We start from the raw sequence: 20135 nt of genomic DNA, 5'->3' as shown, positions 1-20135 counted from the left end.
TAGCTGTGTGACCTAGGTAAGTCACTTGCCCCTATTTGCCTCAGTTTCCTCATTATAAAATGAAGTAGGGAAGAAAATATCTAATTGCTCCATTTTTTTTTGCCAAGAAAACCTCAAATGATGTCACAAAGAGTTGAATTCAACTGAAAAATGACTGAAACGAAAATGTTGAGTAACAGTTTCATCTCTGAAGGCAAGAATCCATGTTTTTTTTGCCTTTGTTTCCCCACAACTTAGCACTATGCCTGATGTTTAATAAAATGCTGATTGATGGACAGTGTGGATGGTGAAGTATTCGGAAAGGATGAAGAAGCAAGAGGGTTTAGCTTACAGAACCTGAGGCTGAAGAGACAAAGGTTGAACCCATCTATGATTTACTGTGAGACCTTGAATATATCATTATGAATATTTTGTTGATTACTGAGATTAAAAACAGATTAATGAGGTTAACAACCAAGTCATCTTTTCAAATTTTGGAATTTACACAGTCCAGAGTACAGGGGGAAAAGAGTAACCATTCTCTTCCAAATTGAATGGGTCCAAGAGAGTTACTTAGGCAGGCTAAGAAGAGTCAAAGAAAAATTTCTTCTGGGTAAGAACTCAGCAGTTCTTTTCCATTCTCAGGGAAATCGCTCAGCCAATCCTTGTTTTTTGCAGCCTTGCTAACTCCTCTGAGAATGAACACCAAAATAAGATGCTATTTATCCTTCTTGTGGGACTAATGAGTCATGGTCATAGAACTGGAGGGAATTTGAGAAATCATCTAGTTCTACCTTTTCATTATGCAAATGAGGAAACTGAGTCCCAAAAAACTTAAGTGATTTCCCCTGTCACACCAAGATTATGTAAAAAAAAAAAAAAGCCAAGAATCGAACTTAGGACCTCTGACTCCAAATCTAGCATTTTGCATACTAGAACATGCTTAAGATTGTGGTTTAAAAAAAATTAAATAGATTTCTAGTCTGACCAAATATATATATATATATATATATATATATATATATATATATATATATATATATATACTTTAATCTAAGTTTATGTATCCTTTTGAAAAATTAAGATTTTGGTTGTTTTGAGTTCTAATTATAGGCACAATAAGCTACATTTTGATCTGGCTACCAATTTATCACTACAGTAACTTTCTGTCACATACAGTTGTGAGTCCCTCTACCCCATTCCCCTATCCTTCAGTTGGCTTATCTTGAACTGCTCATTTGCTATAATGTAAGCACTGGTCAGTATATCCTGATTCATTTAATGGAAAGAAGGAGGGGTAGGATGGGAAAGACTGAGTATGGAAATTGGGATCCTCACATTACTTATTTAGGTTCTGGGTCATGATTGAAGATGGGTTGTTTAGCTGTCTTCCAATGGCTATAGTTTTATAATAGATGGAAAGATCATAGGATCATAACAGCATAGATTTAGAGCTGGGAGAGACCTCCAAGGGACACTCAGTTCAATCCCCTCATTTTACAGATGAGGAAACAGAGGTTAAGTGATTTGTCTGAAGCCCCGCAGAAGTAACAGAAATAGAATTCAAATTCTCATCTTTTGATTTAAAAAATCAGCATTTTTCATTGCAGTTCATAAGGGGAAAAAAGTAATCTTGGCTAAAATGAAGGGTGAGATGAGGTGGAGTGGGAAGAATCATAGTTCATAGTAAAGGGAATAAAATTAGAAAAATTACAGCCCATGGTAGAAAGGTATCTGTGAAAGGTGATGGCAATTTGCCACCAAGGGAAGAAAGAAGGCAGCATAGACAGAGTTCACTGACTCTATGGCATCCCATGGCCTGGCTGAGCAACTTGTGCAAGTTCACTCTGGGGTTTACAAGAGACTGCCTCTTTGCCTACTACTTGAGAGTTTTGCAAATTGCTCCAAAGTCATTTTTATTAGTTCAAGTCCAGCTGTTGTTCCCAGGCACTTTTGGTGGTTTGGCCTCCTAGGCCAGTTTGCAATTGCGAGCTGTTGACTCATGTTGTTAAAGGGTGCCACCTGCTTTGAACAGCTTGCCTAGTTCAACTTCAGACACATAACAAAAACACCCAGGCAGGAAGGCAGTAATGAGGCTCACACCTCAAGGTTTACAAGTTGAAACCAGGCTCTCCTGATGCCAAGTGAGGAGTGAGGTGCAAACCCAAGAGAACCCATCTAAAGAGCCACAGGCTATTCAGTGGCATTCTCCAGGGCCCTTGATGACACTTGGCTTGGGGCAGGTCTCTCAGCATTCTTGTCAATGTACCACAGTTTAATAATTATCTGAATGACACTAACAAATTCACAGATGGCCCCACTCCCCATGTTTTTGTTTCACACTAACTATTCAAACTTGCTTCTCAGTTTGGACAAACCTGCTGAGGTTTTCCTATAATAGTTTCTACCACAATTTATAGGAAAACAATGTGGAAAGAACTTTGGGAGGCTTGGGGAAGAAGGGAGAGCTAATGCCATGGTGTAATTGATGGTAGAAGTATATATTTATTATTTAACAGATAGGATAGAGCCAGCAGCTGCTGAACAGAATGTTGGATCTTATTGTGTTTCCCCCAAATACTAGGTTTAAAAATATGCTGTTGAAGGAGTAAGGTTAAATAACTTCTCCATAATTTGAACAATTTTCCTAGATACAATTTATAATTTAAAATTCAATTTAAAAATTTGAATCTAATGTTAAGCAAGAAACAAAATTATCAATATGCTTTGGATGGACAGACTATTTGGGAACAGAGGTAAGCTTCATATGTTTCTTGTAAAATATATGAGAAAACACTAGTTTCAGCAGGATGATTGCCTCAAGATGTAAACCCAGAATGTAAGGTTTCTTGAGGGTAGGAATGTTTCTTTTTTTCCCCATTTTTTCTTTTGTATTCTAGCATATGGTACAATGTCTGAGGAAAAGATAGGTGCTTAATAAATACTCGATAAGTAAATGAATGCAAAATGTTAGATGTCTTAGAGGGAGTTAAAAAACACAAACTGCCTATAATGACATTCCCAGGAATAACATTATGGTGTTATTTTTTTAAGTCCTATCAGTCACATTTCTTTTTATCCCTTTCAATTTTATGATTTAGTGATTGCAAAAAACCATTAATTGTCAATATTTGGTACTTTCTTCATGTGATTTTGTGTCAGGCAATCACAACTATTTTATTCCTTAGTAGCTGGTTTAATAAATTGGTTTGGTGAAACAAACAGACAGACCAACCCATGGATCTGATGATCATTCCTTTGGTGGCCTAATGAATCTTTGTTCAGTCTCTCAACACATTCTTCCTGGGTCTTTAGCAATAGCCTCCTAACTGGTCTTTCTGCCTCAAGTCTCTCTAATCCATCCCCAAGTGAATAGTTAGTCAATAAATATTTATTAAGCATCCACTATATGCTAGGCACTGTATTAAGTGCTGGACACACAGTTGCACATAACTGATAAAGTGATATTCCTAAAGTAAAAGTACCTGCTGAGTGAATTCCAGTGACTTCTTATTATGTTTTTCATGTTTTTTTTAAATCTTTTATTTGGATTCCAGGTATCCAGGGAGACAGCTGAAGTTGCTTTATCTTCAGCATATAGTTACTGTTTTGGAAAGTTTTGAGAGGATCAGAGAAAATATCTAGTTCTTCATTTTTATTGCTTCTATCTCTTTATTATCTTTAGTTTTTAAAGCCCTTCACATTCTGGCTCTAACCTACCTTGTCAACCTTGTTATACAAGGTGTTGGAAAAAATCTTTTTCATCTTTGTATTTCCCTATGCCTAGGACATAGTAATCATTTAATATATGTTTTTTTGCTTTGTTGATTGGTGTTGATCATAGACACAGAATTTATCACTGGGTTCATGCCTAATAGGGCCTGCCACAGTCTGGTATATAGCTTGTTTCATATGAATTATCTGGTTGACCATTATATTGATTAGAGTTCCTGAATTTTTCAAAGATTTTGTCTTAATGATCTTGTTATTGTACAAATTGCCCTCCTGTTTCTCTTTGGTTATTAAAAAAAAGTCTTCCCTGGTTTCCCTCAAACTATCCCCTTCACCATTTTGTATAACACAATACTATTCTGTTGTATTAACATTGCTAAATTATATATATGTGTATATATATATCTATATATACATACATATATATTATCTTGTTCAGATATTCCTTAATTGATGGGTAACCTCTCAGTTTCCAATTCTTTACTATTGCATAAGTGCTACTGTGGGTATCTTTGTACATTCTTAGAGTTTACTTTGATTAGAATTAATCCCTCTCTTATTTTACCCTCTCTTTTATTATTTTTTTCTCTTCCTCCTCTCCTTACCTTTTGTTTCAATACTGACTAGAATGTATTTCTGTATCCAACTTCATTTGTGTGTAAGTATGTATGTATATGTGTGTGTTCTTCCCTCCTTTTTAGTTAGTTCAGATGAGAGTGAGGTTCAAATGTTGCCTGCTCCCCAAATCCTTTATTCCTTGTTTGTATGGACTTTACTTATACATCCTGATGATGTGAGATAATTTTCCCTGTCTTTTCTCTCCCTTTCCTCTACTTTCTCCCTTTTTATTCTTCTTTTAAGATCACCAAGACAACAGAATAACTCCTAGGTCCTGTTTAATTAGATATCCTCTATTTCCTCTAATCATGATAGGGGTCAGAGAGACCACATGTATCATTTATCTGAAATAGGAGGTAAACAGTTTATCCTTATTTAGTAATTTATGCTGGTTCCCTCATGTTTACCTTAGTGTGTTTCTTTTGACTCATTTTGCACCTCAAAAGTTTCTATGGAGCTCTGGTTTTTTAATCAGGAAAACTTTGAAGTTCTCTATTTCATTAAAGATCCTTTTTTTTTTCTCTCAGTGGGATTATACTCAGTTACATTGGATAAATTATTCTTGGTTATAAGCCTATATTCTACAACTTCTGGAATATAGTATTTCCTATTATTTTATAGTGGTTGCTGCTAAATTGTGTATGATTCTATCTGTGTCCTCTCAGTTGTTGAATTCCTTCTTCCTATTTGCAGAATTTTTAATTTGACCTAAAAGCTTTGGATTTTGTCCATAATGCTCCATGGAGCTTTTATCCGGGGGTTTCTTCCAGATAGTTACAGACAGATTCTTTTTATTTCCACATTTCCCTTGGGTTTTCTTTTATGACATCTTGAAATATGATGTGTAGGTTCTTTTTAAATTTTATGAACATGGCTTTCAAGTAGTACAGTGATTCTTAAATTAGCTCTCCTTGATCTGGTTTCTAGCTTGGTTTTTGCTATGAGATATTTTATAGTTTTTTTCTATTTTTTTTCAGTCTTTTGATTTTGCTTTAATTTTGTTATTGTTGTCTTGTGAATCATTATCTTCTATTTGGTTCCTTCTAATTTCCAGGCATTTTTTTGAAGTTAGGTAAAGTTTTGTATCTGTGATAAACTATTATTACTATTCTTTCCAATGCTACAATTCTTATTTCTTTTCTGATATTATTACCTAGAACTATTTCATTTATTAAAAAAATTAAACTTTCTTTTAAAAAGTTTGTTTTATCTCTTCCAATAATTCGAGCACACCCAAACTGTGTTTTTCTTTGATGCTTTGCTTGTAGATGTTTGGGAGTTATTCTCTTTTTCTGGATTGATTTCTTGAGAATTCTCATCATCATGGTAATTTTCTTATAGTGAGATTCCTTTTTTTTTTTTGTTTTCTTATTCTTCTGGCTTTCTTTCTGACTTTGGAATTTAAATCAGAATCAGGTTCTATGGAATTCTAGAGGGAAAGTCTGATCTGAATTTGTGTTCTTTAGAGTTACTCTGCAGCTTTCTTGGAGTATTGAGGATTATGATATTCCAGAAACTCAGATAGCTCAGGCTAGAGACCTACAAGCTTTAAGTGTTTTTTGATGTAATTTGATTAAGGGCAAAATCTGGTCATTGCATCCTGGTTTGAGTTCTGAAAGTTCCTGACCTGGGTTTGGTTATGAGCAAAACATTTGTGAGCTTGCCCCTGGTTGAAGTTCCAAGAGACTTCAACATGGGCTGTGGCTAGCACTGAAATTTTTACTCTGTTCCTCAGGTCAGTCACACAGTCAAAAAGCTACCGCTTGCTTAGTACATAGTCCAGGCCATACAATTATTCCTTAACCTGAAATGCCACCCTGAGTTGTAGGTCTTCTCCTTAGTCTATCCTAGATCTGTGACTTGGCTTTGGGTAGTCAAGTGACAATGCTACAAGTTGGCATCTCTTCATGCACCTGGTACAAAGTCCTTGCTTTCCTTGTTTTGGAATTTTCCATGAAGCTCTTCCTGATTAGATTTCTTCTCTTGTGTAGGCATACTTTCTGTATAACTCCCTTTGCTTACCTGGGCTCAAAACATGATTTGCTGGAATATTTTTCCTTGGATTTACCAGTCAGGACCAAAACTGGTACATTATCTAAATCTTTATAGAGGAGTTATGGACTAGAACTCAACTGGTCTTCTTCCTGCTACTCTATCAACTTGATCCCACCTCTGGTGCCTGCCTTTTAAAGGGATGTAGATTTTATGTATTCCTGAGTGGTTTATATGATCCCAGAATATATGTCTCAGTATTACAAGACTGATAAAGCTGGAATGTCAATAGTTTAACCAATGATGTCAAAGTGTATTTAATAACTACACAACCTGACCAAGGAATTTTTTAATGGGTAGTGACATTTATGATTCCTTCCCCTGCCTCATTTTTTCAGTTCCCTGAATGTCATTGCAATTGGAATACATTGGATGTTGTCTTCTGACACTATTCTTACTTTTCTTGTCAAGAATTATAACATTGAACTGCTCCTTATTCGGAGAAAAGACAGTTTTTAATCTGACTTCAATCGGGCTTCAGAGTAACAAAAAAGTAGTGATTAAAGGTTCCCTTCCACAAATCACTCTAGAGGAGACTCAGACTGAAACCAAACTAGACTCTGCTGATTAGACTCTTCTGGTGGCTAGGTGACAGCCCCCTACTTTCTGTATCTGCCTTTACAAGCTACCTCTCCTAACCAGTACCCTCCCTTTCCTTGGAGACTTCACTATTCATCTACTACCCATTATTGTAGCTATGGATTCTTCTACTTTTCTCTCTATCACTTTACTAATCATTGTTTATTTAAGGGAAAACTGTTCCCAACTCCTTCTTCCATTATCTCATTCTATCACCTCACTTCCTTAAATCATTATGATCTCCTCTTTCACCCCATTTCAGTTACATTGGTCTCATATTAGATCTCTTCATTACCTAAAAGATTTTTTTACTTCTCTAGTTAGAAACTCTGAAATTACCCAATATAATTATAATTTCCTATCTCCCTATGTCTCATGAAGAATAAGCCTGTTTATCACCTACTTCAAAACTTTCAGTCCCACTTCAGTACTTTCCCAGACATCAGTGTTCTGGTGTTGCTTTTCTTTTCTAATCCCAGCCCAATAGTTGGCCATTTCTTTCTTTCTTTTTTTAAAAATTTATTTATTCATTTATTTTGAATTTTACAATTTCCCCCCAATCTCACTCCCCTCCCCCACAGAGGGCAGTCTGTCTTTACATTGTTTCCATGGTATACATTGATCTAAGTTGAATGTGATGAGAGCGAAATCATATCCTTAAGGAAGAAAAATAAAGTATAACAGATAGCAAAATTACATAAGATAATTTTTTTTAAATTAAAGGTCTTTGTTCAAAGTCCACAATTCTTTCTCTGGATACAGATTGTTGCACTGATATAGTTGGTCATTTCAATACTGCACTTCTCTTTGCTTCCAAATCTTTTCTGCCTCGTCCTGTCATCACTCATCTTTTGCTAAATAAACCCCAGCCCTGTATTACTCCTACCATCTGCCTCCTCTGCTCTTACTCATTAACTACTGAACACAGCTGGAGAAGTCTCACACTGTGCTGACTAGTTATATTACAAACTTATGGGAGTCAACCACAACTGGGTCTTCATCATAGCAACAATTGTTTTTATTTTTCCCTAATTGCTTAACTATCACAATCTACAAAGAATCAATTTCCAATCTCTTCCTTCCTTAAGCTTGTCTTCTTTCAGCTGAAGACCTTATTTCTTACTTACTGATCAAATTGAGGCCATTCAACATGAGCTCCCTTTCTCTTTATCTCAAAACTCCTTGACTCATCTTCTACTCTCTTCTCCTTTCCCCCTAGTTTCTGACAGAGGTAAACCTTTTCCTTGCCAAGGTCAAGACTAAGACCTTTTTTTCATATGTATACTTGATTCCAACCCTTCTTGTTTTCTCTAGCAGATCACAATCTTAATCTTATTTCTACCATTAATCTTCAAGCTCTCCCTAATGTTTTCACCCCTACTGCATTCAAACATGCCTGTCTCTGTTATTCTTTTCTCCCTTTTGGTTTTTAGTCTCCTCTTTAAAAAAAAAATCCTTCATTAGATCCTAATATTTGCTCAAGTTATCATCCTATATCTACCCTTTCTATCCCAGCCCAAGTCCTTGTAGAGCTGTCTACACTCACTGTATTGCTTCTCAATCATTATCATGCAACTGAAATATATTTTCTGCATAGTTAATTATAAAATCTGATGGCCTTTTCTCAGATTTCATTCTTTTTTTTTTTTTTTTTTTTTTTTTTTAGTTTTTGCAAGGCAATGGGGTTAAGTGGCTTGCCCAAGGCCACACAGCTAGGTAATTATTATGTGTCTGAGGCCAGATTTGAACTCAGGTACTCCTGACTCCAGGGCTGGTGCTCTATCCACTGTGCCACCCAGCTGCCCCTCAGATTTCATTCTTAATAAGCTATTTGCTGCATTGGATAATGTTGATCACTCTCTCCTGTAAACTCTAACCCTTTATTGTAGGTGTTGAGGTAGTACAATGGACAGAGCTTTGAAGTTGGGAAGATCTGAGTTCAAATATGGCCTCAATACTTTACAAGCCATGTGACACTAGGCAAGTGACTTAATCTCTTTATACCTTAGATTGCTTATCTGATGAATGGGAATAATAAAAACAACTATCTCTTCTGGTTGTTATAAGGATAAAATATTCATTGAGTACTTTGCACACTTTAAAACACCATATAAATGCTAATTATTATTATTACTATTTGACTATTAAGGAACAGTTTAATAGAGGGGACATATGGTATTCTAGAGAATGGGAATAAAAACTGCCCCCTAAAGATTTAATCTTTGAGTACAAGTTCAAGAAGGAGACCACAAGGAAATATCTACCTGTTACTCCTGCACCTTGCAGATATGAGGTTAATGTTTAATGGATTTCATCAGATCACAAGAGCAGGACCTTTTCAAACTGCCATTCATGTATATTCTAAAAGGGACCAATTCTTGCATATGACAACCCTGTTGAAGATGGCTAGAGCTCCCAGGCTATTCCCAGTATTAGATCCTAGATCACCTTTGGACCACGGAACTCTAGTGAGCTTCCCTTTCCCTCATCCCACACTCTAACATAAGGAAAAGAAGCCACAGAGAAGTGAATGGAAGCCTTTAGACATCTAGACTTTTCTAGTTTCTCTGCCTCTTAATCAATGATTGTCATTTTGAGGCCAAAGTTTAAGAAGTCTCTTTTTTCTTTCTTTCTCTCTACCATACAGATCAGATATCTGTTCTTCAATTTATAATTTTAGAGAGTTGTCTAGTGTACTGAGAGGTTGATTGGTTAGCCCTAGGTCATACAACCAGTATGTGTCACAGCCAGGATGTGAATTCATATATTCTCAATCATGAGGCCAACTCTCTCTGTCTATTACTGCAAACTGCTTTTAACAGTGTGCTTGAGTTAAAAAGCAAACTGAGATTGATTTCTCAGTCTTATTAAGAAATAAGTATCCCTCTGTCTCTCCAGGATTCAGCTTTAAGGTTGCAGATTCCAACTCTTTTAACATTTGAAAGCTGTAGTTCATTTACTTTTCAGAGCAGCTTTATCTACCTAATAGTTCCCATTACCAGCCCTTACTTGGAAGTTGTGCAATCTTCCCCATGTGGGACATTTTATTTTTAGTTAATCGAATCAGCAAAATATTCTGTTTACCAAAATTGTTTCTTGTTTTTTAGAAGCAGTCTGTGTAGAAGAAACCTCTACCCTGGAGAAAAAGGAACTATGCCTTAGTGTGGATGCTCCAGTGTCCTCACTATAGTGTCAAGAAGTCATGAGGCATTTTTCATATCAAATATTCACTGAGTTCTTAGTAACAAGTTGGGCAAATCCTCAGTAAATACCTGTTGAAAGAGCAAAGGGTCAACCCTGTTAATTTAAAGGCAAAGTTTGAGAATGTGCTACTGTGATGACTCCAATTCCCTTCTGGATACAAACTATGATATATAAAACAGTGGAAATTTATGATAAGCAAGAATCTTTTAGAGGGTGATGAGCCTCCTGTTGAATTTTTCATAATACCACAGAATGGTAGCCTTCTTGGGAGTTTACCATAAACTTCAGGGTGTGAAAGATACTAATGTTGGAGTGGGTGATTATTCACCTTAATCCATTGGTCTGGACTGGGAATAGGACAGGTTCAGAAAGCCCTCACTTTCTCCAATCTCTGTCTGACTCTTGTCCTAAGAAGTCTGTAGGGAGACAGTTCAAGGTCTAGGAAAGGTGCTGCATGGTCTTAATGAAGTCTATACTCAAGTATTCTTTTTAGTTTTATAGCCCTCATTGTTCCCTTTCCCACTTCCTCCACTGTCTCAAAGAAGGCCTAGAAAAGATTTTCTTGATGAGGACCCTTCAATCTTGACAAGTTAAAATTGTCCAAGGTGGTACAGGATAGGCAGCTGAGCCTTCCTTTGAACTAAAGTCTTTTGAAACCAAATATAATGTCTTTTCTGCTGTGCTGTGCTATCAAATGAGATAATATATGTAAAGTGCTCTGCAAACCTTGAATCATTATGAAACTATAAGCATTTGCTTTTATTGTTTTTAGTATTATTTCTCCCTGAAGTCATGATTTAAAATTAGAAGAGATTTAATTTAACTGAAAATTATAAAGGATATTAGCAATCATCTAGTTCTATCTCTTAATTTTACAGATGAGGAAACTGAGACTTAAGGAGGTCAATAGATTTGCCCAAGTTCACACAGATAATAAGTAACAGAAGTGGTAGCATTTGAAAACAGCCTCAGATGCCTGATCCAGAACTCTTTTTTGTTAGCCAGTCTATGTTTCCCTCTTCTTGACCCTTTGTCCTATTTTCCTTTTTTTTTGGGGGGGCAAGCTTCTTTGTTCCTCAAGGATTGCCAGTTTTCTGGAATAGAACCCCATGCTCATGATGTGTTTCTATCAAGTTAATGAAGAAAAGTTGCAATTTGTCTCTTATTTAAAAAATAAAAGCTTGTAATTGATTGATGGTATTTTTCTTTAATCAAAAGATAAATGACAAATTAAAATTAATTCTGTATTTCTTTTTTTTTTAAATTTTTTTGCAAGGCAATGGGGTTAAGTGGCTTGCCCAAGGCCACACAGCTAGGTAATTATTAAGTGTCTGAGGCCAGATCTGAACTCAGGTACTCCTTACTCCAGGGCCAGTGCTCTATCCACTGTGCCACCTAGCCGCCCCCTAATTCTGTATTTCTGATCCGGCATATTTAACATTGAGGGCCAGGTGTGTCAATTATTGTAAAATTTTTAAAAATAATTAAACTAATTTATTATAGTTTCTTCTATTTGTAATTATATTTTAAATATAAAACTTATAAGGATGTATTATATTTTTACTTTGAAATATGAGTTTTATCCTATTATGTTTATATTCTTTAATATTTAAAATATACATTGTGTCATCATTAGATTCCAGTCCTTTTAGATTAAGGGAAAGGGGAAGGGCATAAGCATTTAAATAGCCAGGCATTGTGTCAAGTGCTTTATAAATATTACCTTATTTAATTCTTTCATTAACCATGGGGAGGTAGTTATTATTGTTTTTCCCCATTTTATAGTTGAGGAAACTGAGATAGACAGAGTTTAAATGACTAACAGAATCACACTATAGGTTATTTCATGGAACAGGTTCTGTGTCATGAAAGATCTCAGAACTGGTGTGGAAATGTGAACAAATTCAGTTATTTGCTATTCCCTTTACCAGTCTCTTTTATTGCTTGCTAATGAGCTCTTCCTATCCCCTTACCATATTTTAACTTATGGAAATTATCTAACCCTATATTAGACTATCTATTCCTAAAGAAGGTCAGGGATTGTATCATTATGCATTTTTGTGTCCCCAGTACCTAACCCAGGCTCTTTTATGTAGCTTAAAGATTGTATTTGTTAAAGTGACTTGAACTGCGATAGAGGCAAGGCAGGACACTTTGAACAATGGCATTTCTACAGTCATAAAGTGAGTTTTGTAAAATATTCCTATCAGAAATCCATCCTGAATCCTCAATGTGGCCCTAACTCACAAAAGATTCATAGAATAATAGATTTAGACCTCGAAGAAATCTTAGACTCTAAGACTATCTAGTTCAACTCTTTCATTTTTACAGATGAGGAAACTGAGGCTCACAGGATTACATAGGGAGGAAGCAATAGAGTCAAGAATTTGGATCCAGTTCCTCTATTCTCTTCCCTTTTCTATCAGTGTCATGGGCTGGGCAAAACTATCATTTAATAACAAATCATCAGGAGATTGGATTGGAAGTTATACAGTAATCATGCTAATTGACCATTTAACTAATCAGTCACAAGGGAGAAAAGTGCAAGAATCCTTCTGGCAGCAGACTGAGGATAGTAAAGGTTCTGCAAACAGAACAGGGATGGGGACTGAACCTATTATTTCATTTGTATATGAAAATTCCAAGTGAAAAAAAAAACTCTCTCTGTCCTAATACAGATGGGCATCTTAAAGAGCTGCTTAGAGCACTGAACACTTACATGACTTGCCTAGGAGTCATGAAGCCAGTATATGTCAGAGGCCAGTCTTTCTGACTTGAAGGCTCACTTTCTATCAACAGCTCTATGCTCCATCTACTTTGGGGAATCCCACAGTAAAAGTGAATATTCTCCAAGCTTTAGACAGCCTCCCTCTCCATGCCTTTTATTATTGGAGATTGAGGATGTCAAGAGAAGTAGTGGGCAGACAACTGAGTGGTGAGACCCCAGGGATGCTATCATTATCTATGTGACATTTTAAAAGCATCTCTTCCCTATTCACTGCTAGAATTTCTCAGTAGTAGATCAAGATGTTTCCAGCTATAACTACCCTGTAAGTGTAAACAGGACCCAAGTAATAATGGCATGTATAGAGAGGAAACACACAAAAAAGACAATCCCTTTCCACCAGAAATTTTTAAAAAAAAATTCAGTTGATAAAGACATGAATCTAGAATTTAAATTTCTGCCCCTTTCTTAGAAATTCACTAATGGGAATGACTTAGACAATGTATAGAGGGAGAACTTTAACCTCTTCAGAAATGACATGACAGGTTTATAAATCTTCCTTTTTCATTGTTATTTGTCCTTTGTTCTTGAAGACCATGATCTCAGGGAGGTGATGCCATGACATGCATGTGAATTGGATTTTAGTCACCAGCCTCACTTTCTCCTTAAGAGCCATTTGAATTCAGTGGCCAGAAATGAATGAGGATGACAGGAGATAGCCCTGGATGTGAGGAATCAGAGTAAAGTGACTTGCCCAAGGACACACAACTAGTATATGTCTGAACTAGATTTGACTTCAGGGTCAGTGCTCTCTCCACTGTGCCATCTTTATTGTAGTCTGCTCATCAATGGCAAAGATCTAAATATGATGCTTGAAAACTGATATGCTGAGCCAAGCCTAGGGACCAGTAATTTACCATTTTGGGCTTGCTTATTATTCTAAGAAGCATTAAATGAGGTCAATTCATTATTTATCTTGGTTCTCACCTCGAGGATTTTTTTTTTTACTTCTAGTTCCCATGAAAACAAATGCTTTCCCCCCGCCTCCTTTCAAAGATAATCTTAGGGGCAGCTAGGTGGTGCAGTGGATAAAGCACCGGACATGGAGTCAGGAGTACCTGGGTTCAAATCCTGTCTAAGACACTTAATAATTACCTAGCTGTGTGGCCTTGGGCAAGCCACTTAATCCCATTTGCCTTGCAAAAGCCTAAAAAACCCCAAAGAAACAAAGATAATCTTATTGGCTGCTTCTGAGAGGATCATTTTTCTCTTACTGATGGTGACCAGTGGTTCACTAAATCCCACATTTGACAAGTATGTTCCAATGGCAGTGAATGATGATATCTAAGTTCAAGCCAATCACCAGTGATTTAATGGAAAGTTTAAAATTTTCTCCAAATGAGTATCTCTTTGTTTACAATATCCTGTATTGTGAGCAGGTGGGATGCTGAGTCCCAAGTGGTGACCTCATTCATTGCCATAAGGAAGAAGGAAAAGGATATATTGTCCCTTACCCATTGCATGATACCAGAGAAACAAATGGTTGGTCCTCACCAATGTGGTTGGGCAGTAAATTCCCTGTTCCTATCATTCATTTGATACATAGGACATAGTTTAACATCACAAATGTTAGGATGGTTCTTTTTCTAAATTCAAGGATTTTAAGGTAAATGTCAGCTAGATGTCAGACACTAAAGTGTGATAGATTCACAGGTGTCTAATAGGACATAGGAGATATGAGGGGAAACAAAGTATTTTGTGTATTTTTCTCTTTATGATATGGTTTCTGGATAACATCATAGATGTTTAAAATATATACCTAACTCAAATCCTCATTTTATTCAGTTTTTCTTCCAGGAAAGGTAGGAGTTCTGGACTTGGAGCCTGGAAGATGTGAGTTCAAATTCAACCTTTAATATTTCTCTTTTAAATCTTCCTGAACCTCTCTTCATCCCTCAATTGGTGCATGTAATATGTATTGAGAACTTCAAATTTGATAAAAGATAAAGAAATTGCAAACTTTGAAGCTCTTTTTAAGTAATTATTATTATTATTATTAAAACTTTTATCTAGAGTTGCTAACAAATGATAAAACTGACTTGGCTTTTGACATCCTTTTACATATATATATATATATATATATATATATATATATATATATATGTTTCTGTATGAGTGCACACACATGCATACATGTGTTTTTGGTCTGGAGCTTTAATTTCATCTAGATTGGGAACTCCTGGTGGGGAAACCCTGGATTGCAGATGGACAACTTGTTTGAAACTTGGAGTCTTAGAGAATTCCCTGGGGGGCACTTGCTCAAGGTCACTTAGTCGCTTCAGGACTTGAACACAAGTCTTATGATCTTTAAGGCTAGGCTTCTATTCCCTTCCTTTATTTTATGTAGAGGGATTATCAATAAGTTGACAAAAGAAAGAAGGTGAAGGAGTACTGTAGGGACTGGATAATCTTTAAGTTCAGCACTTGAATCATCAGGAGTTCTCTATAATTATCATTTGGTATTCCTTCATTTAGGAAAAAGTGCTGAGCTGGAGTCAGGATACAAGTTCAAATCAAATCTCAGATACTTACTAGCTGTGTGACCCTGGAAAAGTTACTTAACTCTGTTTACAGTGTTCTCATCTATACAATGAACTGGAGAAGGAAATGGCAAATTACCTATTACCTTTGCCAAGAAAACCCCAAATGGGGTCACAAAGTCAGACATGACAGAAATGACTCAACAAGAATAAATTCCCTCATTTTTTCCTCCCACCATTTTGTATCTAATGGAGCGTTCCATGTAGCACATTTGCAAATTGTCTAGGGAGACTGAAATGTCTACTGGTCTGGAGTTCAGTACTGGCGAAAGGTTAATTCCTCAAATCTTGGTGTTATATAAAAATTCACTTCAAAATATGATCAAATGAGATAATGTATGTAAAAAGCTTTACAAAGTTCAAAATGCCATTTTGTAGAATCATATATTTAGGGATAGAAAGACTCTCAAGGTGACTAGACTGCTGGTCCCAGAGTCAAGAAGATCTGAGTTCAAATCTGGTTTCAAACACTTACTAGCTATGTGACCCTGGCCAAATCATTTAATCTCTGCCTGCCTAAATTTCCTGATCTGTAAAAATAGAGATCATAGCATCACCTGCTTACCAAGATTGTGAAGATGAAATGTGTTGATATTTGTAAATTTGCAAATCTAAAAGCTGTGTTTGTGTGTGTACACACACACACACACACACACACACACACACACACACACACACACACATGCTAACTAGCACTTAAGTCCAACTTCCTTATCTTACAGACAAGGAAACTGAGAGAGACCCCAGGAGGTTATGAGATTTATCCAAGGTCACACAGGTAATAAATTTCATTCAAGATTTTACTATGCTCTTTCCATTATGATCAACTCATTAAAATGTGTGGGGTGCATATTAGTTGATTAAGATACTGACTCCTTGGTATTTCCTGCTGAAGTATTTGTTGGGTGGGGTTCCCTTTGGAAGCTCCAGAGTTTTCCTGTTTGTGTAGTTGAAATAAAGAACCTTAAACAGACTTACTTTTCATGTTTTATTCTTTTGCCTCCACCATAATAGTTGTTTTAATTAATCCAGGGTGGTACTGGACAGTTTTTTCCCCAATTATGTATCTGTAGGTAAGTTTTTTCCTAATTTTGACTTGTTCTCCAGAAATTTAACTTTCAAGTTTAATAACATTTAGTGTTTATTTTACTTAATCTGTGTGCTTTGTTGATATTTAAACTACCTCCATTTATATTGCCTCCAAAACCCTTTGGAATCTAGGCATTTGTCCATTTCCTTTCTTGATGGAAAGTTTCAAGGTGGAGAGAGAGAGAGAGAGAGAGAGAGAGAGAGAGAGAGAGAGAGAGAGAGAGAGAGAGAGAGAGAGAGAGAGAGAGGAGGAAGAAGGGGGGAAGGGCATAACAAACTCAGAGGACCTAGATTCAAGTTCCAGCAATGGTACTTATTCTTTGTATGACCTTGGGTAAATCATTTTGATGCAGGGAGTTATGGGCATAGGATTTGCTGTGATTGGAAACACATTTTGTAGAGGGAAAAATATTGTTTGTGCCTGTATGGGGGCTCCCTGCTGTTCAAAGTGCTCTTTCTCCCTACTCCAGCTTTGGCTTCCCAGTTTGCACCTGACCTCGACCACTGATGGGTCAAGCTTAAGCTGGTATGACAGTCATCTTCCACAAAAAATGACGTGTTGAACTTAGTGGTCAGGTACTTTGGGATTGGAAAGACTAGCACATAGATAAAAATATTGGAGCCAGATGCTGGACCACTCCCCAAGTGCCTTCCTTGTCGAACCCACTACAGAAGTGCATTTAAGTCGAACCAGAAGAGAAACGCTCTCTTCTTCACCCTACTTTTTTGTCCTGCAAGGATAGAGCTTTATCTCTCTCTTTTTCCAAGGGTTGCCATGTGCTCTTGACCTAGGCTGGAGAACTATGGGTGGTTAGACTAAGCCAGCCTCTTACATTCAGCTCAACTGGGTCTCCTGGCTATTTTCCTTTTCACTTTCTTTTCCCCTCAGGCACCTGGCCTGGCCCTTTGTTTTTTAACCTGTCTTCAAGCTGCTTACTGATGCTCTAGGAGGAGAAAGGGTTTTAATCTGTGAACATTGCAGACTTGTGAAAATAAATACTAACCTTTCAACTCCAGGGCTAAAATATGAATTCTTCCTTTTGTGAGAATCCCCAAATCTTAATTGATGACAATCCTCCAGCAACAATTTAACCTCTTTGACACTTGGTTTCTTCATCTATAAAATGAAGGGGTTGCCTTTAGAATCGATAAACTCTAAATCTGTGAATATTAAAGCTTAAAACTGCACTAAGGCTCTTAGGACACCACTTTTAATAGAGAAATGCTAAGTAAGAAAAAAAATTTAAGAGGAAATGATCAGATTTCTAGCTATTCTGAAGTTTTGTCTTTATAGTGTGATTTTTTTTATCTAGTTTGAACTGAATTCTCATGCCATCAGAGCCCTATTCAAATAAGTCACGAGAACTTGGAAAACTACAAATTAACATTATCTATATTATATTGTAATTTTTTAAAACATTTCCCAATTTATATATGTAGAATGTACATATATATGTGTATTTACACACACACACACACACACACGTAAAGAAACCCATTTATCCAAGCTAGTAGTAAAACAGAGATCAGAGAAAGTACACAGAGAGACTATACCAGAGAGCACAGAGTAAAAGAGCTCTCCCATTGAGAGTAGGGTGACTCAGCTCAACGAAGAGAAGGAGCCTCAGTTCTCAGCCAAGAGGAAATTTCCTTAAGTCTCTAAAGTAGTCAGCTGGGGATAGGGACATGAGGGAGAGTGCTAACTCCTCTTCCCCAAGAGTCTTAATTTCCCTTAAGCAATCTGAAGTAAGGTGGGCCTCATTCGTTTTCTCTTTCAAAGCTGATGTCCAAAGCAACTGAAGAGTAGGAAGAGTCTGAAGACATTCCCAAGAGAATCTAGAACTTGACTCTTTCCTCTCTCTAGCTTTCACTAGCTCTCCATCCTGATCCTAATACAGGTTGGAACATTGTTCTCCACTAATGAGGAGAGAATCACCTCCTAATAGAGTTTGAGACTATAGTTATGTGCTTCCCCAGTTCTGAAACTGGAATTCATTGCAAAGATCCAAAACCTTTAACTCTATTATATAAACACAAGCACTAGAGCTTCAAAACAACAAGGGTGTTTTACTTGGTGCCTTGGGTAACCAGCTAAAATACCATATTAACAGTATAACAGTATTAACAGTAACAGACATTTTAATCTGTTTCTTCCAGAATTTTGTTGGCACTGCCTTGAACTTGACACTTCTACTCTAACCCATGCCAAAATCAAATAGAAATTATTTGGAAAGTATTCTTCTCTTTGGCTTAGTCATATCTCAATTCTATTTAGTACAAAGAACAAAGAATTAACTTGAATCATGGGTGAGTGGAGGTGGAGGAATTGGGATGACCTTTAAAGCATGGAATGTGAGATTGTCAAGTATTTGTCATGGATATTCACAAATTGTTTAAATACAATGGGAGAAAGACCCAAACTCTTGACCTCACCTGATCAGGTATCAAAATGAGGCAGGATTGATTGTTCTACTCAGTCTATAAGTTAATAAGCACCTGCTACTTCCAGGTATTGCGCTAAGTGCTGGGACTATACAGAAAGGCAAAAATATAATCATCTATGTAAGGTCATCCAACCTTTGTTTGAAGGCTACCAGTGAGAGGGAAGTTTCTAAATCCTTTCAAGGCAGTAAATTCTACTTTGGGTAGCTAATTCTTTAAATTTTCTTTATATTAAAGCTAAACCTGCAACTTTCATTCACTGCTTGTAGTTCTGCTCTTCTGGGATCAAGAAAAAATCTATTCCTTTTTGCACATAATAGTTCTTAGTACTGGAAAGTAAGAATTGTGCTCTTGCCCTCCTTGAGTCTTCTAGATAATGATGAAGTTTGCCCTTCATTCTGGAACAAGACCACAACATCAGGGAGATGATGACATGACAATGTATGTGGATTGGATTTGAGTGAGGGGGATGTCATACTAAGTCACCAGCCTTACTTTCTTCTCCAGAGTCATCCAGGTCCAGTGGCCAGATATGATTTGGGAAGACTGGAAGCCCTGGATGCAAGGCAGTCAAGGTTAAGTGACTTGCCCAAGGTCACGCAGCTAGTAAGTGTCGTGTCTGAGGCAGGATTCAACTGGCCTTGGAGTCAAGAGGACCTGAGTTTGAATTCAGTTTCAGACAGTTAGTAGTTGTGTGACTTTGGGCAAGTCACTTAACTCTTACTGCCTCATATCCAGGGCCATCTCCAGTTGACTTGATTCATATCTGGCCACTGGATCCAGATGGCACTGAAGGAGAAAGTGAGGCAAATGACTTAATACAGCAGTCCCTCACTCAAATCCAATTCATATGCTTGTCATGGCATTACCTCCTTGATGTCATGTTCTTTGAAAAATGAAAGACAAAGACAAAAGCCCCCCAAAACCAGACTAACTATCCCTGCTTTTTTTCCAACAGAATCTTATTTGGCATGACCTCAGGGCCATCTTGGTGGCCTGTCTCTAAAAGAACTACTTCTTATCAATATCTTTTGTAAAATGAGTTGCCTCAAACTGAACACTTTTATGGATGGATATTGATTTAAGTAGGGTTCAGGAATACAATCAGCTCCCTA

The 20135-nt window shown here is 36.8% G+C and overlaps 1 long non-coding RNA gene across 2 annotated transcripts in view; it reads right to left on the bottom strand.

Annotated features, from left to right (window-relative positions):
• The window catches only part of LOC141500202 (uncharacterized), a 59748-nt gene that overhangs the window by 23547 nt on the left and 16066 nt on the right, over positions 1 to 20135 (bottom strand). The window contains exons 4-5 of one of the 2 annotated variants that reach the window (XR_012471891.1): positions 17583 to 17695; positions 10024 to 10232 (exon numbers count right to left, since the gene is read on the bottom strand). This is a non-coding gene — a long non-coding RNA (uncharacterized LOC141500202). Of the gene's footprint in view, positions 1 to 10023; positions 10233 to 17582; positions 17696 to 20135 lie in introns of those variants that run through there. The other variant, XR_012471890.1, reaches the window with a different exon arrangement.

Source organism: Macrotis lagotis, chromosome X (genome assembly GCF_037893015.1).
Source record: "Macrotis lagotis isolate mMagLag1 chromosome X, bilby.v1.9.chrom.fasta, whole genome shotgun sequence".
NCBI lineage: Eukaryota > Metazoa > Chordata > Mammalia > Peramelemorphia > Peramelidae > Macrotis > Macrotis lagotis.
This window is presented reverse-complemented; position numbering and strand designations above follow the sequence as displayed.